Below are 13229 nucleotides of genomic sequence, written 5' to 3'. Positions count from 1 at the left end.
TTGACAACCAGCTTGACGATTAACCAATTAATTTAAACTAAGCACTTAGAGATTGAAAATCAATTCAATTTAAACCTGATGGTTTTGACAACCTCAAACAAAATCCATTATAAGAAAATTGACTGGTCATTGGGAGTATATAAGAACAGGGTTTTAAAAAATTGGTTTAACAGTGAACTGCCATCTGAAGAGTAAATATCTGGCTCTCAGAGAAATCGCTAAGCTCTCTGAGAAAGCATCATCTATTCATAAAGGTACCACTGCACTCTCAGCGAATATTCCTGATGGAAGAATTTACAGAGAAAGCATTCCTGACAGAAGGATCACTGGAGAAAGGCAAAGAACATTCTGGGAGACTTAACCTGGCTGAATTTTTGACAGATTAAGTTCTAATTGATTTATTATTATTACTTGGGGTTATAGAAGTAGGATTTATATTTTTTGGAACAGCATACCATTAGAATTTTGTTCTGTTCAGGAATAGTTGGTACTTAAGGGGGAATTGTTTGATTTGTTAGTAATTCTGTTAATTTGTTCACTGTTAGAGTTAAATAAATAAACAAAAAACTTCTATTCCGGCTGTAATAGATTTGAGGCTGGTGTTTTGATATTAATTATCAAAAGGGGTTTGACCTCCGCTTCCTAACATTAGTATCTTAAAAGAAGCAGCTAGTGAGATAGTCGATGCATTAGTGTTAATTTTCTAAAACTGATTGGATTCAGGAAAAGTTCCTTTAGACCAGAAAATAGCTGGCATACCTCTTTTATTGAAAAGGAAGGGAAGCAGAGGGCAGTAAACTACAGGCAAGTTAGTTTAATATCTGTCATTGGGAAAATGTTAGCTAATATTAAAGACATTATAACACAGATCAGTTCAAGGTAATTAGGCAGCGCCAGGATAGTTTTTGTCAAAAGGAAATAATTTTGAATGAATTTATTGGAGATCTTTGAAGAAGTAACTTGTGCTGGAGAACTAGTGGATGCACTGTATTTTGATTCACAGAAGGCATTTCATAAGGTCTCACAAAAGCTTATTTTAGAAAATAAAACCTAATGTTTTTGGGGGTAACATATTGCTATGAATACAAGGTCAGCTGACTAACAGGAAATAGAACGTAGGAATAAATGTGTCTATTTCAGGCTGGCAGATGTCACAAGTGGTGTGCTACACGTATTCCATGTTGAGAACTCAAATCTACACGATTTATATAAATAATTTGGATGAAGGATCTGAAGATATGGTAGCTAAGTTTGCTGATGAAACCAGGATAGGTAGGAAGGTAAGTTGTGAAGAGGACATAAGGAGCCTACAAAAAGATAGATAGGTTAAGTGAGTGTCCAAAAATCAGATAAATGGAGTATAATATGGGAAAGTGGGAGATGGTCCATTTAGGCAGAAAAGATTTTAAAAAGCAGATTATTTGAAATGATGAGAGTTTGCAGAGCTCAGATGCAGAGAGGTCTGGGTATCCAACTGTAAGAATCACAGCAAGTTAGTATGCAGGTACAACGAGTAATCAGGAAAGGTAATAGAATGTTATGATTTATGATGAAGGAAATTTAATGCAAGAGTAGAGAGGTTATGCTTCAGTTATACAGGGCATCTGAAATACTGTGTACAGTACTAGTTACCCACGCTTTCTGAAGGATGTTGATGTGTTGGAAACAGTTCAGTCAAGATTAACTGGACTAAACCTGGAATGAGCAGATTGATGTATGACGAAGGGCTAAACAGGCTAGCCCTATATCCTCCAAACTTTAGGTGAGTTAGAGGTAACTTAACTGAAATATGTAAGATCCTTAGGTGACCTGACCAGATGAATGTGGAAACGATGTTTCCTCTAGTGGGAAAATCTAAAACTAGGGGTCATTGTTCAAAAATAAGCAGTCACCTAATTAGGTCAGAGATAAGGGAAAAGAATTTCTCTCAGAGGGTTGTGAGCCTTTGGAATTCCCTTCCTCAAAAGACAGTGGTGCAGAATCTTTAAATATTTTTAAAGCAGAGGAACACCGATTTTTGATTAGCAAAGAGATTTTAAAAAATCATCATAGGTGTGCAGGAATATAGAGTTGAGATTAAAATCAGATCAGCCGTGATCTTTTTAAAAGACACAGCTGGCTGAAAGGACCAAGTGGCCTACTCAGTCAGGAAACATGTATTCTATGAGGTCTACCTGGTTGATCTTGATACAATCATTACAGAGGCCTGTGATGAGCAGTGTTTTGTAGGGATCCGTGCTGGGTCCACTGTTGTTTGTCATTCGTACAAACAATTTGGATGAAAATTTAGGAGGCATGGTTAGTAAGTTTGCAGATGTGACCAAAATTAGTGGTATGGTCAGTAGTGAAGATGGTTATATAAGATTACTAAGCGATCTTGATCAGTTCGGCAATGGATTTAGGAGTGGCAGATGGAGTTTAATTTGGATAAATGTGAGGTGATTGTATTTTGGTAAAGCGAAGAAGGGCAGGATTTATACAGTTAATGGTAGGGGTCTGGATAGTGTTGTCGAACAGAGACCTAGGGGTTCAGGTGTTTAGTTCTTTGGAAGTTGCGTCATGATTACACAGGGTTGTTAAGAAGGTGCTTAGCATGCTTGCTTTTCATTGCTTAAACCATTAAGTACAGGAGTTGGGATGTCATATTGGGGATTGTACAGGATGTTGGTGAGGCCACATTTGGAGCACTGTGTATAGTTCTGGTCACCTAATATAGAAAGGTTATTATAAAATTGGAGACGGTTCAAAAAAGATTCACAAGGATGGTGCCAAGACCGGAGGGTTTATGTTACAGGGAGAGGCTGGATAGACTGGGACTTTTTCCCCCTGGAGCTTAGGAGGTTGAGGAGTGATCTTATAGAGGTTTAGAAAATCATGAGGGGCATAGATAAGATCAATAGCAAAGGACTTTTCCCTAGGGTGGGGACATTCAAAACCAGGGGGACAGCATATTTTTAAGGTGAGAGGTGGAAGATTTAAAAGAAATCCAAGGGGCAACTTCTTCACACAGAGGGTGGTTCATTTGTAGAATGAACTGCCAGAGGAAGTGATTGATGCAGATACAGTGACAACAGTTAAAAGACGTTTGGGCAGGTACATGAATAGGAAAAGCTTAGAGGGATATGAGCCAAATGCAGGCAAGTGGTACTAGTTTAGTTTGGGAAACTTGGTTGGCATGGGTGAATTGGACTCAAGGGACTGTTTCCAGACTGTGTGAATCTATGACCCTATGACTCTTGTTCTTTGTTCATTTGTAAACATTTGGAAACTCATAGATGAATAAGAAAACACTAATTTGGTCATGCTTGATAAGCTTAATGATTATTCTTTCCCCTGAGGAAATTACAGTGCATAAAGTGAACACATTGAATGTACTAAATTCCAATGTTTATGTGTCTGATAACACAGTGATTTCTCATCCAAATTGAAATATATGGATGACATGTGGGAAGTGGCATAAATGAGGCATCATTGCTGAATCCCTTTTGTTTCAATTTATGTTATTACTTTGCATGTAGTCATATGGAACAATTTTGAATTTGCAGATGAATTATGGACTTTGGAATATGAATGCAGCAGAACATGAATAAATTAGGAGGAGTGGACACACATAACTTGCTGTTGAATATAGAAAAGTGTGAAGCAGAGTATTTTGGGTAAATGATTGTGTAAATAAACTCCACTTTACATAAAAAGAGAACTAAGGACATATAAAGAAGCAAGGGACAGCATATAATAAAAAATAGGTATTCTAAAAATGAAAAGTTGGATCCCATAGAATGGGAGAAATGCAAAGGCTAACAAAGAGCCACAAAACAGCTTATAAGGGTGGCAAAAAGGAATTATGAAAGGAAACTCACAAGGAACAGAAAAGACAACAAAATATTTTATAGTTATATAATGGGAAAGTGGCTGGCTAAAAAAACAACCGGCCTACTGAAGGTTGGGGGGATATTGTCAATGACTGACCGTGGGGAAATGGCAGACATTAGGAACGATTTCTGTTGTGAATGTAAAGCAAAATAAAGAAGGATAGCTTGCCACAAGTCCCAAAGAAATTAAGAGAGGATTAGGGATGGGGTCTAAATAAAGTTAGTTTAAGTAATCATCGATAATGGGGAAATTAATAGAACAGAAGAATGACAAATTCCCAGGACATGACGGTTTCTGTCCATGGGTGTTAAAGGAGGTAGGAGAGTACATTGTAACAATAAACATTCAACATGTTTTGGATTCGGGAGCTGTACCTCTGGTTTGGAAATTTTCTCATGTCACTCTGCTGTTTAAGAAGTGTAGCAGAGGGAAACCAGGGAATTACAGGCTAGTTAGCCTAACTGTAGTGGGGAAATTGTTGAAGTCTACCACCAAGGGTAGGGCAACTGATCATCTTGAACAATGTTAGTTAATCAGGGAGAGTCAGCATGGATTTATGAACAGTCATGCCTGGCAAACCTCAGTTTTTGTGAAGAGATGATACAGATGGTGGACAGAGATAAGTTGATAGATATTGTTTATATGAACTTTCAGAAAGTTTTTGATAAATTCCTACACAACAGACTGTTAGTTAAGGTGCAACCCAATGGAATGAGGGAAATTACTCACATGGATAGGAAATTGGTTGAGTGGCAGGAAATAGAGATAATGGGATAAATACTCAAACTGGCAGGATATGACTAGTGGTGTCCCAAAGAGATCTGTGTTGGGGCCTCAATTATTCACATATTCATTAATGACTTGGATAAAGCATAAAAAATTGCTGACAACACAAAATTAGGCAGCACTGTAGATAGGGATGATGACAGCAAAAAATTACAACAGGATGCTGATAGCTTTGCCCATTCACCTAATGTATGACAGATGAATTTCAATATAAACAAATGTGAGACTATCCATTTTGGAACAAAAAAGGATAGATCAAGGTTTTTTTTAGAAGGCACATTGTTGAATATAGTGGATATCCAATGAGATTTGGGGGTTCAGGTACATAGCTTTATAAAATTAGTCAAGAAGGCTAATGGAATGCTGGCCTGCATTTCTAAACGGATGGTGTATAGTGATGCAAACATTACACTGCAGTTATAATAAACCCAAGTTAGAGCCCACTTAAACTACTGTGAGTTGATCTGATCACCACATCTTAAAAAGGATGTCTTGGCTATGGAGGTAGTTCAATGCAGCTCATAAAATGGATGTTAACAAGGAAAGATAAGATAGATAAAGATAAACTATTTCCACCAGTTGGTGATTCTAGAACCAAGGGGCATAATCGAAGAATTAGGGCCAGGCTATTCACGTAGAAGCGTTTCATACATCTCACAAGTAATGAGCAGTGGAGGTTTGGCACTCTTTTCCTCAAATGGCAGTCATTACTAATTCAATTGTTAAATTTTAATCTGAGATAGACAAATGTATATACAGCAGAAGTTTCAACAGGTATGGGCTCAAAGTAGGCATGTGGAGTAAGGCCACAGATCAGCCATGATCGTATTGAATAGCACAGTAGACTAGAGGGACTGAATGGCCTACTCCTGTTCCTAAGTGTTTGTCAGATATCTCTCAGTTTGAGTCTGATGTGTAAGCAAGGTTGTGGGTATCTGTCAGTTACCTTACAAATAAGTATCTACTACAAACAGATGAGTTCTGTGTGCATTTCTATGTGTGGAGCAGGTTTTTCGTGGAACCCCACCAAAGCACTCTGATGTGGAGTGTAATATACCAAACTTGCTGTCATGTCCTCCTGAGTTGATTAGGCTAATTAAAATTCAGTTACCATAAACCTCTGAATAAAAAGACAGCAAAAACATTTTGGTGCAGGAGTACAGGCTTTACTGCAGGTTTTCAAAGGGGAGTGTTATGCATCAAACTTTTCAGCATGAGTTCTTGCACTGATTACACCAATGAAAATTTAGCTACCATAATTTTCTGATGAAAAAGAATTTTATGTCAATTTCTTAGCATTGTATTAGCTATTACCATACTGCGTTTGGAAAATGTGTCTAGTGTAAGAGTGGTTAAGAGGAGCAAAAATCAAACAATTTTGAAATTATTGAAGTGCAGAAAGCGGAGAATGGAGTGTCTTATTTGCATCTCCCAATTGACGGCTATTTTCAATCAACATTTGAAGAAAGTGGAGCATACTTCTTCCAGATGGGCTTGGAGAAAGACTAAGAAGGTGGAGGAATATCTGTGACAACAACCCGGGACTGCACAGACTGCTGCTTCTGGTAATGCATTCTTGCCCACCCTGTCTACCTGTAACATTACTTACAAAAAATTATATACTTGCACCTCGAGACCTCTCTGTTTGATAACACTCCCTGGGGCTCTAATATTAACTGTTTAAGTCCTACTCTGGCTTGTCTTACCAAAATGCAAAACCTCACATCTATTTGAATTAAACTCCATCTGCTATTCCTTGACCCATTGGCTGAGTTGATCAACATTCTCTTGCTCTTTTAGATGACAGCCTTCACTGTTCACTTTATCACCAATTTTGGTGTCATTCACAAACTTACTAACCAACAACAGTGGACCCAGCACTGATTCTAGTATCACAGCACTGGTCACAGGCCTCCAATCCAAGAAACAACCCTCTACCATCATTCTCTGTCACCTATGGTCAAACCAATTTTGTATCCAATTGGCTGGCTGTCCCTGGAATCCGTGTGATCTAACCAACTTACCATGAGGATCCCAACCCAAAATGTTAACTTTCCTGCTCCTTTGATACTGCCTGGCCTACTCTTCCTACAGCTCCAAACTGTGTAATCAAATAACCAGTCTACCTTAGTGGCTTGTCGAAGGCCTTGCTAAAGTAACATAACTACCAATGCAAAATCCCTTGCTTCTTTCTATGGATGTGCAGCAAGTTTTCTATCAGGAATAACGGGACTTTGTGCTCTAAATGCTTGACAGAATTACAACTGTTGACACATCTATCCATTCAGACACCTCCTTTGCATTTCCTTTCCACTATGGGATCACACAAGGAGCCTCATTTTGCCGCCTTGTTTTCACCTTGGTTACAAAATCTTGTAGTTGCAGCCATTAAGACAAATTCATCTAACTATGTAACTTGGGCTGTTGGGACTCAGCATACAAAATAATACTGTGTGTTGACACTATATGGGAGCAGCCATATTAATTCACTACTTGTTGTACTGTTACAACCTGTCATCTTACAAGTGATCAAGGAGTTGATCGACTTTCAAGCAACAAACACGTAACATGTCCCCCTCACAAACATACCATGATACCCATTGCCATCATTAAACATATAATGATATATAAGAGTAGCCTCTGCACATTCAGTGTACAAGGGCAATTGTTCTTCCCTTAACTCATAGTACCTACATAAACACATACTTTAACCTGAGCAAATGGGCAGTCTGAAGCAATTACAACAAAGATGACTGTGATCCTGAACCTCTTGTACCTGTTCCAAATACATTTGAGAATGTTTTGGATAGAATATTGCCTAAAAGTGCTTTGTGGGACCAACTGCAACGTGATTTGGCAATCCTGCGCTGTTTAGAGGAGCTTTAAATGTAGGATAGGCCCTTGTTTTAAAGAATTCCATTTTCTTCTTTCAATTCATTAACAGGATGTGAGGATGCAGGATCAGCATTAATTGTCTGTCCCCCTTTGCCCTTGAGATGGTGGTGGTAAGTGGATTCTCATATTGCTTTAGTCTATACGATGAAGGTACATCCATGATGCCATTTTGTAGGATGTTCCAGAATTCTGATCCGGTGATGATGAAGGAACAGAAGTGGCTTGAAGGGAAATTTGTAATTGATGATGTTCCCATGTAACTGCTGCTTTTTCAGGTGTTAGTGATCCTTGATTTGGAAAGTGTTATGGCGAATTTCGGTAGTGCATCTTGTGGATGGTACAAACTGCTGTCACTGTGCATTTGTGCTGGAGGGACTGAATTTTTGTGGTGCCAATCAAGTGGGCTACTTTGTCCTGGATAATCATAGAAGTCTGCAGCATAGGATGTTCTTCTTGAGAGTTGCTGGAGCTGCACTTATCCAGGCAAGTGGGAAATATTCCTGACGTGCCTAGCAGATGGTGGGAAGGTTTGGAGAGTTAGATGATGAGTTACTCACTGCAGTATTTCTTAGTCTGCTCTTACAGCCACTATTTTATAGGCTAGTCTTGTTCAGTTTTTGCACAATAATAATGCCATGGATGTTGATAACTTTGGGGGTGGGGAGGTTCAGCAATGATACCATTTAATGTCATGGGGCAATGTTTATTTTTTCTCTATTGGAGATGGCCATTGTCTAGTCTGTGAACCAAATGTTTCTTGCACTTGTCAGTCAAAACCTGGATAATTTGGGAATGAACTGCTTCAGTATCTGAGGAGTCATGAATGATGCATCATGAATCATCGTGCAATCATCAGCAAACATCTCCACTTCTGACCTTACAATCATGAACTATTATTAATCTACACTTGACATTTTGCTCCTTGATAATGATAAATATCTTATTTTTGCTCCTGTTTAAAGACAGGCTTCATTAAATCTCACATGTGATACATGTGGTCAGTGAAAACGGCTGTAAGACTGCAGTGTAGAAGAATATTGGTAGAAAGATGATCATACATTTAGATATCCTTAAGTGGGCAAATAAAATGTGCATTCCATTTACAATTATAACAGTATGTAAACAAAACTGGTCTGATTATATCAGGTAAGTATCAAAAGCTGTCTAAAGAACAGGTTATTTTAGATTGAGAACTATGTAATGCAAATTAATGACCTTGTTATAAAAGATCCTTTAAGGACCACAAAACAAGAGAATTTTACATTATACTCGAAGATAAGATTGTTCAATTTGAAGGAAAAGTGTTAAACTATGAGAAATTATGAAAGTACAAGTTAGATGAGCTGGGTTGGGAATACATTGAGATGTGCAACTGTAAATAGCCAATGAACAGTCTTTAAAAACTTTTTACAGTAACTATACATTCCTTCAAGTGCAAAAACTCAAAAAAAGGTCAGTCAACTGTGGCTGGTGCAGGAGGTTAAGGATTGTATAGGATTAGAAGAAAAGGCTTATAAATTGGGAGCAACACTTAGTATAAAATTTGAGGACTGAGTAGGTTTTACAGCAGAGGAGGGCCAATAAACTTACAAAGGAAGTTGAGATTAAGAATGGAATTGAGTAAAATCTATAAATATGGGCTTAAAAGTACCAACAGAAATGTAAAAACATTAGTCAAAGTTGAATGTGGGTTTATTAAAATCAGAGTCAGGAAAATCTATAAAGGGAGAATAGAAAAATGGCAGAGAAATTGAATGATTACTTTGAGTAATATTGCAGGCTTCAGAACTTTAATAACTGTTCATGGATTAGATGAGTCAACAAAGATAAACTGTCATATTCAAAAGCAGCAATAATAACTCTGTCTGGAATGAACTATTAAAGACACCGACAAAGGAATTGAAAGCAATTAGCCATGTCTGACAAAAGCAAGAGTGGAGGCGACATGGGCAAAAGCAGCTTTGATGCCAGCTTGATAAACTGGATGCCTCATGCCACAAAGGACAACTGATTGCCCTGTAGAAGAATTTTAGGAGTGAGACAGAGCTTTCCCGTAGTTTCAAACAGATAGTTAAGCCCATGTGACAAGGAACAAACAACCTATTGCAATAAATAGGCAAACTGCAAACTTGCAATAATTTGGATGAAAGGACTTTAAAATAAACATCAACATATCTTTTCACAGATCTGCTGAATGAAAATCTGTATAAGAAATGAACACTGAAATGTCACCGGAGAACTCTGAAGAAAAACACTGCATAAAGATCAAACCCTGGATCCTTTGTCAGACAGATATTGTTGATGAAATCCTGGCCAGATTGCACCATCAATCAGGTAACAGCCCAGTTGAGAGGCTAACTTGCTTACTTGAGGGATCTTATTCTGGTAGCTACATGTAATAAAGTTTAAGTCATTGTTTCAGTACTTGATTGTGACAGATTGCTTAATAAGTAGCCAAATTAAAGGTAACTTGTGACATTTTACCATCAACATTCATGTCTGTTTTCACTGAATATGATGCAATATAATGTAGAAAGATTAGAGATTATCCAGTCTTGTAGGAAGAACAAATGTGCATAGTATTTCTTAAATGGTGAGATGATGGAAAGTGTTGATGTGTAAAGGGACTTGTGTACCCTTGCCAATAAGTCACTGAAGGCTAACGCATAGGTGCAGCAAAGTATTAAGAAAGTTGATTGAATGTTAGCCTTGATCGTCAGACCATCTGAGTATGTGAAGCAGGTTAGGAGTATTGTTCAAGGAAGACCCAGCTGCAGGCAACAGGAATTTGACACTATGCAAATATCAATACAACAAAGAAACTTGTGAGTCATAATAATAAGCAACAAGTATTACTGTGATACATTAAACAGATGGGAACTAGAAAATGCGAACATACTATAATCACAAAAGGAGAGTTATAAGCAATTGTTTTACAACTACAAAATGCTTAGTATGTGGAATTCTGTGCTGCAAACTTTTGTTGCTGCCGAGATAACTTTTTATTTAATATAAAATTAGTGTGATTCTTGAAGGGCTATAGATCAAATGATAAAATAAAAATGGAATAAGTTGGTTTCTGGAGAAAAGTCAGCACAAAGCTGAGGGGCTGAATTGTTAGTTTTACTGCTATGACACCCTATGATTATATCTCACTATTCTATATGAAGTTAGTTACACTACAACACCACTATTGGAAAATGATTGATGAATTTGTATCCTGCAGACGTAACTTATGAAAATGACACGATTCTTAACTATTTCACACTTGCATAATGTACTCACATCATTAACTACTTACTGAAAAGCAATTATATGAAGTTCACTTTAATATTTCAAAATTAATAAACAAGAGTGGAAGCTGCCATTTCAAACAATATGAGGTTTCTTTCAAATTTTGCTACATGTCAAAGTAGCTGGTTTCCACATAGAGTTTGTAATCTATTTTTTGTAACTGTCAGGTTAAAAGTAGAAACAAATTGTGTAGAGACTTGACCCTGGATTGTAGCATCATAAAAACGACCGAAGAGTCTAAAAATCAGATGTCCCACTCCCAAATACATGTTCACAGAGGATGCCACATTTTGTGCATGTGCATTTCACAGATGCAGCTGCTCACAGAAGTCCAGTCATGGCTGATTTTTGGTGATGTTTACAGATTAGGTCTTGTAGCAGCAGATTTGAATTTTGTGGGTTCATTTGGATAGCAAGGCTATCCCTTAGCAGAGGTACAGTATCTCTTCAGATATTGTCCCAGGCTAACTAAAATAAAATCTCATTCTTGACTGCTGTCTCACTACAGACCAATCTGACAGCATATAATATAAACTGAGAACAAGATATTTGTTTAAAATGCAGCTCAGTTACAACACTGTTAAGACTTAAGTGAGCAGAGAAAGATGTGGAAGGAGTCTATCAATACTTACTTTAAAAACTCAGTCCAATCAAATTATTTGATTTTTTTTGTCTGAGCATGTATGAAATTGAAGACTTGACTTGACAAAAAAAAATGTCCTTTTGAACTTGACATCTTTATAATCTCTTGTTTCAGTCATCTCCATAGTAATGGGGCGGCATGGTGGCTCAGTGGTTAGCACTGCAGCCTCACAGCGCCAGGGACCCCCGGGTTCAATTCCAGCCTCGGGTAACTGTCTGTGCGAGGCTTGCACATTCTCCCCGTGTATGCATGGGTTTCCTCCAGGTGCTCCCACAGTCCAAAGATGTGCAGGCTAGGTGGATTGGCCACGCTAAATTCCCCGTAGTGTTCAGGGGTGAGAAGGTTATAGAGGAACGGGATGCTCCAAGGGGCAGTGTGGGCTTGTTGGGCCAAAGGGCCTGTTTCCACACTGTAAGGAATCTAATCTAATTTTTTAATTATAAAAACAATATTCCCAGAGCAAGTTTTAATAACTGGATTACAATTAACAATACTGATTCAAAAACTAGCTGTAATTTTTTAAGATACAAGGAAGACCTGGGTTCCATTACAGCCCCAGGTGAATGTCTGTGTGGAGTTTGCACATTTTTTTGGTTTCTGCACGGGTTTCCACTGGGTGCTGTGGTTTTCTCCCACAGTCCAAAGATGTGCAGGTTAGTGGATTGGCCATGCCAAATAGCCCATGGTGTCCAGGGATGTGTAGGTTAGGTGGATTAGCTATGGGAAAGGCAGGGTTACAGGGATGGGGTATTGGGGTGAGTTTAGGTGTTGTGCTCTCCGCAGAGTTGCTGTGGCTTGTTGGGCCAAATAGCTGTTTCCATGCTGTAGGGATTCTATGAAACTTTGGGAGAAGTAAGTTGCCTTTGGAAGAGGTTATGTACACTTTGGGAGGCAGCAGATGTCCATAAAATATTAGGAGCAGAATTAGGCTATTTGGCCCATTAAATCTGCTCTGCCATTCCATCATGTGTGAATGTTTCTCAACCTCATTCTCCTGCCTTCTCCCCATAACCTTCGATCTCCTTACCAATCAATAACTCATCTATTTCTGTGTTAAATACACTTGATAACTTGGCCTCCACAGCCTTCTGTGGTAATGAGATCCACCCCCGGCTTAAGCAATTCCTCCTCATCTCAGTTCTGAAGTGTTGTCCCTTCACTCTGAGGCTGTGCCCTCGGGTCCTAGTCTCTCCTACCACTTGAGCTCTGTCCATAGTGGATACAGGACGATTAGCATAGGGAGGGTCACTGAGCCATACAGCATGGAAACAGGCCTTTCGGTCCAACTCATCCATGCTGACCAGATATCCTCAATTAATCTAGTTCCACTTGCCAGCATTTGGCCCATATCCCTCTTAACCCTTCCTATTTATACACCATTCCTATGCCTTTTAAATACTGTAATTGTATCGGCCTCCACCACTTCCACTGTCAGCTCATTCTATATATGCATCACACTCTGTGTGAAAAGGTTTCCTCTAAAGGTTCCTTTTCAATCTTTCCCCCCTCACCTTAAACCTTACGTGTAGTTTTGGACTTCCCCACCCTAGGGAAGAGACCTTGGCCTGCATCTATAGCTCAAACCATCCAATCCTGGCAACATCCTTGTAAATCTTTTCTGAATCCTTTCAAGATTCACAGCATTCTACCTACAGCAGAGACACCAGAATTGCCTGCATGCAAGTGAAAATCATGGTGACGGACACAGATTGACAGTAGCACATGGGTTAGGAAGGAT

The 13229-nt window shown here is 38.6% G+C and overlaps 1 protein-coding gene across 2 annotated transcripts in view; it reads right to left on the bottom strand.

Moving 5' to 3' along the window:
- kbtbd3 (kelch repeat and BTB (POZ) domain containing 3) overlaps window positions 1–13229 on the bottom strand; it is a 39786-nt gene that overhangs the window by 12196 nt on the left and 14361 nt on the right. The gene's annotated exons all lie outside the window — the stretch shown is intronic.

This window comes from Stegostoma tigrinum, chromosome 6, assembly GCF_030684315.1.
Source record: "Stegostoma tigrinum isolate sSteTig4 chromosome 6, sSteTig4.hap1, whole genome shotgun sequence".
Classification (NCBI taxonomy): Eukaryota; Metazoa; Chordata; class Chondrichthyes; order Orectolobiformes; family Stegostomatidae; genus Stegostoma; species Stegostoma tigrinum.
This window is presented reverse-complemented; position numbering and strand designations above follow the sequence as displayed.